Here is a 9,467-nt window from a genome sequence, read left to right as displayed (position 1 = left end):
AAACTATGGCGAACCATGCAGCTCACGTGTGCTTCTGACCGACTGCACCCTTCATTAGGGGGAAAAAAGCAGAAAGACGTCCGATTTAAAGTTAACCAGTCATAGTTTATTTTAAATTATATATTAACGGAATTCATCTTGATTTTATATGAGGGTTTAGTGTCAGTATTCTTCCTAGTGTGAGGAAGTTCTCAACTCTTCCAACTTCATACTGGTCCAATGATGTTGGCCCCCTACCGATTGTGAACTAGGACCCCTCTTGTGCGAAATTCTGTTTCCCCATGAAAATCTGTTCCCCCTGTGTCGGGAGCGCGCATTGCAGCCAGAGAGGCGGATCTGACCATCCTCAAGGCGCTCCTGATCATTTTTCGGTAAAAACAGCTCATATAATCATCTCAACTTTGTAACATCCATTTTAATCGGTTGCTCTTTTTTAAAAAATTGTAAAATAAATACATTAACGAGGTCCTCTTACGCTGTTTTGTGTTGTTTTTTTAAACGCCAAGAGAATCGGTATTTCTCCAACTTTTGTCCCTTCAGCCTGACAGAAATAAACGTCAGTCACCGAACACAACAACACGTAGTGTATTTTTAATTTTTCATTGCTGATATAAGAGGATGGAAACTGGCTGATAGCAGGGCACACAAATTAAGACGTCCTGCGAAGATGAGAGAAGAATTTCTGGTTAATCACCTTCTAATGTAAAATATGACAGATTACTGGATTAAGGACATTTATAGTAGGCTATATCACATCACACATATCAATTTTAGAGAAATTGGAAACAGTTGCTCTTTATTTCCCAAAGATATGGGAGGAGGAGAGGAGAGAATGGATGTTTCAGCTGCCTGAAATAATCTGTTCCCCCTCCATAACAGGGGAAGAAATTGATTTACCTGCAAGTCTTTAACTGTGCTTATTCCTCTCACCACCAAGAACAAATCTTGCGAATTTGGTCATATTTACTCTTTATTTGCAAAAATTAAAGGGGGGGAACAGATTATTTCAGCTGCCTGAAATATTCTGTTCCCCCTCCATATCAGGGGAAGAAATTGATTTACCTGCTAGTCTTTAACTGTGCTTATTCCTCTCACCACCAAGAACAAATCCTGCGGATTTGGTCAAATTTACTCTTTATTTGCAAAAATTAAAGGGGGGGAACAGATTATTTCAACTGGATGAAATAATCTGTTCCCCCTCCATAACAGGGGAAGAAATTGATTTACCTGCAAGTCTTTAACTGTGCTTATTCCTCTCACCACCAAGAACAAATCCTGTGGATTTGGTCATATTTACTGGTTATTTGCAAAAATTAAAGGGGGGGAACAGATTATTTCAGCTGCCTGAAATATTCTGTTCCCCCTCCATATCAGGGGAAGAAATTGATTTACCTCAAGGGCGTAGGTTTGATTTGAACTTTGGTAGGGACACTATTGGTCTGGTGTCATTGGTGCTATGCAATATGCATGTCCTTTTTTATGCTCGATGTGAGCATCCGTACTGATAAGAGGAATTCATTGTTAAAAGAGAAAAGCAACATTTTGCTCCATTAATAAAAATGTTATAAGCTCTACACTCATTAGATGCTGTTTATCAATGTTTGAAGTATCACCGGCCCTGATGAATGTGGAATTAGGACTGTTTTCCACTTTGAAAATGGTTTCATTTGAACGACTAAGAGAGAAGGTAAATACAGTATTTTCTTTTGAAGATATAGAATTGTGCAGAGTTAAACCCCACTCTTATATTTGTACCTACTATTCTCTCTCTGTATCAAGCAAAATAATACATTCATTAAAATATTAACTTCACTATAAAAGTTGAACATCTGGGCTGTAGTTACTCTGTGTCGCCCATTTCATGTATTTCATCTGGGGCTGAAAAAAATGAATCATATTAATTGATTATTTCAATAATCGTCAACTAATTTAGTACGTGATTCATCATTAACTGGAGTATAGAGACTTTAAAACATACAGTAATATAAATGTAAAATGTGCCTTTCCCCACAGAGCAACCCACTTAGATCAGTTATTATATCAAAATTGTAAAAACAAAAACAAAAAAATGAAAACAGTAATATCAACTTAATATCGGTAAAAATTGAAATCCTCACATTTTCTTTTTTAGTTGGCTGTGGATAAGAATCAGAAATGTTGATGGCTTACAGCCTTTATTTGCCCATTTTTCCAGCAGTCTTCAGAACTCCTGGCTGACTCAGAATATTTCGTTTTATAAAAGAAAAAAAAAGGTTTTTGTTTTTTAGTGTACATGATATTCATTTTTTTTTATTGGGACTAGTTTTGTAGCCTAATATTAATTGTAGTAACCGCTGCATTCTAGTGTGAATACTTAAGGCAGAACAACCAATGAGAGTTGAGTTAAACAGCGCAGCACAGTTCCCTGCGCTGCTACATGAAAGGGACAGGAGAGACCAGGCAGAGGAGCTGCGAGAGGAAAAGAAGCCACTGCTGCAACAACTACTGCTGTAAATTATAAACATGTTGCTCACATCCAATTATTGGTCGGGACAATTAGGTCGGTTCAAAATTTTGGTAGGGACATGTCCCTATGGTCCCTATGCAAACCTACGCCCATGATTTACCTGCAAGTCTTTAACTGTGCTTATTCCCCTCACCACCAAGAACAAATCTTGCGAATTTGGTCATATTTACTCTTTATTTGCAAAGATTAAAGGGGGGGAACAGATTATTTCAGCTGCCTGAAATAATCTGCTCCCCCTCCATATCAGGGGAAGAAATTGATTTACCTGCTAGTCTTTAACTGTGCTTATTCCCCTCACCACCAAGAACAAATCCTGTGGATTTGGTCATATTTACTGGTTATTTGCAAAAATTAAAGGGGGGGAACAGATTATTTCAGCTGCCTGAAATATTCTGTTCCCCCTCCATATCAGGGGAAGAAATTGATTTACCTCAAGGGCGTAGGTTTGATTTGAACTTTGGTAGGGACACTATTGGTCTGGTGTCATTGGTGCTATGCAATATGCATGTCCTTTTTTATGCTCGATGTGAGCATCCGTACTGATAAGAGGAATTCATTGTTAAAAGAGAAAAGCAACATTTTGCTCCATTAATAAAAATGTTATAAGCTCTACACTCATTAGATGCTGTTTATCAATGTTTGAAGTATCACCGGCCCTGATGAATGTGGAATTAGGACTGTTTTCCACTTTGAAAATGGTTTCATTTGAACGACTAAGAGAGAAGGTAAATACAGTATTTTCTTTTGAAGATATAGAATTGTGCAGAGTTAAACCCCACTCTTATATTTGTACCTACTATTCTCTCTCTGTATCAAGCAAAATAATACATTCATTAAAATATTAACTTCACTATAAAAGTTGAACATCTGGGCTGTAGTTACTCTGTGTCGCCCATTTCATGTATTTCATCTGGGGCTGAAAAAAATGAATCATATTAATTGATTATTTCAATAATCGTCAACTAATTTAGTACGTGATTCATCATTAACTGGAGTATAGAGACTTTAAAACATACAGTAATATAAATGTAAAATGTGCCTTTCCCCACAGAGCAACCCACTTAGATCAGTTATTATATCAAAATTGTAAAAACAAAAACAAAAAAATGAAAACAGTAATATCAACTTAATATCGGTAAAAATTGAAATCCTCACATTTTCTTTTTTAGTTGGCTGTGGATAAGAATCAGAAATGTTGATGGCTTACAGCCTTTATTTGCCCATTTTTCCAGCAGTCTTCAGAACTCCTGGCTGACTCAGAATATTTCGTTTTATAAAAGAAAAAAAAAGGTTTTTGTTTTTTAGTGTACATGATATTCATTTTTTTTTATTGGGACTAGTTTTGTAGCCTAATATTAATTGTAGTAACCGCTGCATTCTAGTGTGAATACTTAAGGCAGAACAACCAATGAGAGTTGAGTTAAACAGCGCAGCACAGTTCCCTGCGCTGCTACATGAAAGGGACAGGAGAGACCAGGCAGAGGAGCTGCGAGAGGAAAAGAAGCCACTGCTGCAACAACTACTGCTGTAAATTATAAACATGTTGCTCACATCCAATTATTGGTCGGGACAATTAGGTCGGTTCAAAATTTTGGTAGGGACATGTCCCTATGGTCCCTATGCAAACCTACGCCCATGATTTACCTGCAAGTCTTTAACTGTGCTTATTCCCCTCACCACCAAGAACAAATCTTGCGAATTTGGTCATATTTACTCTTTATTTGCAAAGATTAAAGGGGGGGAACAGATTATTTCAGCTGCCTGAAATAATCTGCTCCCCCTCCATATCAGGGGAAGAAATTGATTTACCTGCTAGTCTTTAACTGTGCTTATTCCTCTCACCACCAAGAACAAATCCTGCGGATTTGGTCATATTTACTCTTTATTTGCAAAAATTAAAGGGGGGGAACAGATTATTTCAGCTGCCTGAAATATTCTGTTCCCCCTCTGCTCCAGCACCACCTCCCTCTGCTCCATCATCTCCCTCTGCTCCAGCACCACCTCCCTCTGCTCCAGCACCACCTCCCTCTGCTCCATCATCTCCCTCTGCTCCAGCACCACCTCCCTCTGCCCCATCATCTCCCTCTGCTCCAGCACCACCTCCCTCTGCTCCATCATCTCCCTCTGCTCCAGGATCATCTCCCTCTGCTCCAGCACCACCTCCCTCTGCTCCATCATCTCCCTCTGCTCCAGCACCACCTCCCTCTGCTCCATCATCTCCCTCTGGTCCAGCACCACCTCCCTCTGCTCCATCATCTCCCTCTGGTCCAGCACCACCTCCCTCTGCTCCATCATCTCCCTCTGCTCCAGCACCACCTCCCTCTGCTCCACCATCTCCCTCTGCTCCAGCACCACCTCCCTCTGCTCCATCATCTCCCTCTGGTCCAGCACCACCTCCCTCTGCTCCATCATCTCCCTCTGCTCCAGCACCACCTCCCTCTGCTCCATCATCTCCCTCTGCTCCAGCACCACCTCCCTCTGATTCCACCATCTCCCTCTGCTCCAGCACCACCTCCCTCTGCCCCATCATCTCCCTCTGCTCCAGCACCACCTCCCTCTGATTCCATCATCTCCCTCTGCTCCAGCACCACCTCCCTCTGCTCCATCATCTCCCTCTGCTCCAGCACCACCTCCCTCTGATTCCATCATCTCCCTCTGGTCCAGGATTATCTCCCTCTGGTCCAGCACCACCTCCCTCTGCTCCATCATCTCCCTCTGGTCCAGCACCACCTCCCTCTGCCCCATCATCTCCCTCTGCTCCAGCACCACCTCCCTCTGATTCCACCATCTCCCTCTGGTCCAGCACCACCTCCCTCTGCTCCATCATCTCCCTCTGGTCCAGCACCACCTCCCTCTGCTCCATCATCTCCCTCTGCTCCAGCACCACCTCCCTCTGATTCCACCATCTCCCTCTGCTCCAGCACCACCTCCCTCTGCTCCATCATCTCCCTCTGGTCCAGCACCACCTCCCTCTGATTCCATCATCTCCCTCTGGTCCAGCACCACCTCCCTCTGATTCCACCATCTCCCTCTGGTCCAGCACCACCTCCCTCTGATTCCATCATCTCCCTCTGGTCCAGCACCACCTCCCTCTGATTCCATCATCTCCCTCTGGTCCAGCACCACCTCCCTCTGCTCCATCATCTCCCTCTGGTCCAGCACCACCTCCCTCTGCCCCATCATCTCCCTCTGCTCCAGCACCACCTCCCTCTGATTCCACCATCTCCCTCTGCTCCAGCACCACCTCCCTCTGCTCCATCATCTCCCTCTGGTCCAGCACCACCTCCCTCTGATTCCATCATCTCCCTCTGGTCCAGCACCACCTCCCTCTGATTCCACCATCTCCCTCTGCTCCAGCACCACCTCCCTCTGCCCCATCATCTCCCTCTGCTCCAGCACCACCTTCCTCTGCTCCATCATCTCCCTCTGCTCCATCATCTCCCTCTGCTCCAGCACCATCTCCCTCTGCTCCATCATCTCCCTCTGCTCCATCATCTCCCTCTGCTCCATCATCTCCCTCTGCTCCATCATCTCCCTCTGCTCCAGCACCACCTCCCTCTGCTCCATCATCTCCCTCTGCTCCAGCACCACCTCCCTCTGCTCCATCATCTCCCTCTGCTCCAGCACCACCTCCCTCTGCTCCATCATCTCCCTCTGCTCCAGCACCACCTCCCTCTGCTCCATCATCTCCCTCTGCTCCATCATCTCCCTCTGCTCCATCATCTCCCTCTGCTCCAGCATCATCTCCCTCTGCTCCATCATCTCCCTCTGCTCCAGCACCACCTCCCTCTGCTCCATCATCTCCCTCTGCTCCAGCACCACCTCCCTCTGCTCCATCATCTCCCTCTGCTCCATCATCTCCCTCTGCTCCATCATCTCCCTCTGCTCCAGCATCATCTCCCTCTGCTCCATCATCTCCCTCTGCTCCAGCACCATCTCCCTCTGCTCCATCATCTCCCTCTGCTCCATCATCTCCCTCTGCTCCAGCATCATCTCCCTCTGCTCCATCATCTCCCTCTGCTCCAGCACCATCTCCCTCTGCTCCATCATCTCCCTCTGCTCCAGCACCACCTCCCTCTGCTCCATCATCTCCCTCTGGTCCAGCACCACCTCCCTCTGCCCCATCATCTCCCTCTGCTCCAGCACCACCTGATACGCAGAGAAAATCCCTAGCAGAGAAATGTAAATTTTCTTTTAAATTCTTATAAATATATATCAAAGCAACCCTGTCTCTCGTCCTTAGACAGCTGGAGATAGGCCCCAGCACCCCTCACGACCCTGCTTGGGATAAGCGTGACATAAAATGGATGGATGTATCAAAGCACATAGATTTCACTTTGTATTATCATACATATGTGTCTGTTAAAAATGTATTTGTATGGATATGCAATTTAGTCTTTTTTTAATGAAGAATAATTTCAGTGAGTCAGTAAAAAACAGTTCTAGCTTTATTATTATTATTGCTATGTTCAAAGTAGCTGAATGAATCTGTGAAGTTAATACTTTCTCATTCTCCAATCATATGAATTGCATATCGTTGGATAACATATGTAATATGTTGTAAAATTGAATGAAATAGGTGCCATGATAATGAAAATAATCTTTAACTTTTGTTTCTTTTTCCACTTCTCCTCAACCCCTCCTCCTCATCAGATGTCCATGAAGCTTTTTCTGGAAAAAACGTCTTTGTCCTTCTGTCAAAAGTGAATGCATATAAGTTGTTTTACTCTGACATTTACAAAATTGGTCCTGGCATGGACCTGGAGAGTCAGGTAGGTACAATGACCATATTGTTTAGGAATATCACAGCAGTTAAAGTATATAATTAATATTTTTTCTTGTAACACATTGCAGTCTATTAATGCATTTTTGGCTGTCATCGTGAATGATTTCAACAGACAGAACACAGGACAGGCGGCGTTCATAGATTCCTTTGCAATGACAGCAATGTGGCAGGGAAATAGTCCTAGATTAAAGGTATACAGTATCTTACACATTTCATTATGTGCAGTGGACTGTATATGTATTACTCCTCCATGTGTTAGTAATATATTTGGAATCAATAAAAAAAAATGTTTATGGTGATATCCTTTAAACAATTTTTTTCTATCACCTGTGTGTTACAAAACATGCTTTGTTCTTGATTAATAAAAATGTTTAATTCATTTTTTATCATTCACAGATGAACCCAATGAATTATGAAATTATTCTGGGAATAAACAATCAACACCACCACTGGACTTTAGTGGTAATAAATTTTTTTTTTTACTTTAATAACATTAATTAGCATACTTATCTCATAAACAAAAACCACATAAATAATGTCAAATGCACGTTCTAGGTGATCTATCCGCAAAAAAAAGTCTTTGTTCTTGGATCCACTGGGGGAATCAAAACAAGAAATCAAGAAATGCTTGCAAATCACAAGGTAGGGTTAAAAATGAAGCTTTTAATGAAGAATGAAAGTCATATAAAATTTTTCTTATTAATGTATCTATACATACAGGGCATTTATGAGGACGAAGGGGTGCAATGTCTCACGTTGGACATGTGACACTGTCAAGCATCCAAAACAACAGGATAGCACATCATGTGGTGCATTTGCACCGAAGGTGCATACATATTGTCACACAGTGTATGACTTCAGGATTTTGATATATATTTTTACACATGCACAGGGAATACTTTCTTTGTAACTTAAATTTAAATCCATTAAATGAAGCTGTACCTCTCAGTTTGCAGAAATGATCCTAGCAGAAGAGGTTGTGGATTTTCCTGTTTCCACTGAGGCAGTCTACAGCATGAGGTTTGAAATTGCTGTGAGACTTATCCTTAACAGTGGTGAGGATAACATTGATATTCTTATTTTGAGTGTTAATGACAATTGCTATCACAATTACCATTATTTGTATGTTTCACTGAAACATCTATACTTAGCCAAAAATTAATACATTAACATGGAATCAGAAAACATTTATTTATGGACATTGTTTGTACTGGGATAATCATGTGTGTTTGTGTGTGTGTATGTTTTAATAATGTTGTTATTACCAGATGACCTAAAAGACTTGTGTCACTTCTGTGGAGAGATAGAAAGTGACACGGACGTGAACTGGGGAAGAACTTTTTTAGAATTTTTAAATGATTTAGTATAAGTTAAATGAAGAGGACAAGTTTTATCAAATTGTATCTTGCATAATGAAGCTTTGATAGGATCCTCCAGCAATTGGAATATAAGTGAATCTGAAATTATTGATTGCGTAGTGTAATCGCAAAGACATATTTTTAAAATAAAACTTTACATTTTTGGTTTCTTTCCTAGATCCTCTGTGACATGTGCCTGAGGTGGTTCCATCAGGCGTGTGTGGCTAGCCCACCAAATGAAAAAAACTTTTACTGCTTTGCATGTTTGCCTTAGGTTCCTGAGTTTGCTGTGGTGTGCTGGTTTATGCATGTTGTTTAATGCTTCATAAATGACATTTTAAAAACTATGTTTGATATTTATTCTTCCAAGACTTTATTTTAACATAGTTATGGAAAGATTTAAATTCCAAGGCCTCTTGCCTTTGTCAAATGAAGAGCAGATGTTTTTGAATCAAAGTTAAGGACTTGCTGGTAATTTTTTTTCCCCATGTTATTGGGAGAATGGATTATATCAGGCAGCTAAAACAGCTGAAATAATCTGTTCCCCCCCTTTAATTTTTGCAATAAAGAGTAAATATGACCAAATCCACAGGATTTGTTCTTGGTGGTGAGGGGAATAAGCACAGTTAAAGACTTGCGGGTAAATCAATTTCTTCCCCTTTTATGGAGGGGGAACAGATTATTTCAGGCAGCTGAAACATCCATTCTCTCCTCTCCTCCTCCCATATCTTTGGGAAATAAAGAGCAACTGTTTCCAATTTCTCTAAAATTGATATGTGTGATGTGATATAGCCTACTATAAATGTCCTTAATCCAG

This window comes from Cyprinodon tularosa, unplaced genomic scaffold, assembly GCF_016077235.1.
Source record: "Cyprinodon tularosa strain WSP-4 unplaced genomic scaffold, ASM1607723v1 ctg65, whole genome shotgun sequence".
In the NCBI taxonomy this organism is placed as follows: domain Eukaryota; kingdom Metazoa; phylum Chordata; class Actinopteri; order Cyprinodontiformes; family Cyprinodontidae; genus Cyprinodon; species Cyprinodon tularosa.
This window is presented reverse-complemented; position numbering follows the sequence as displayed.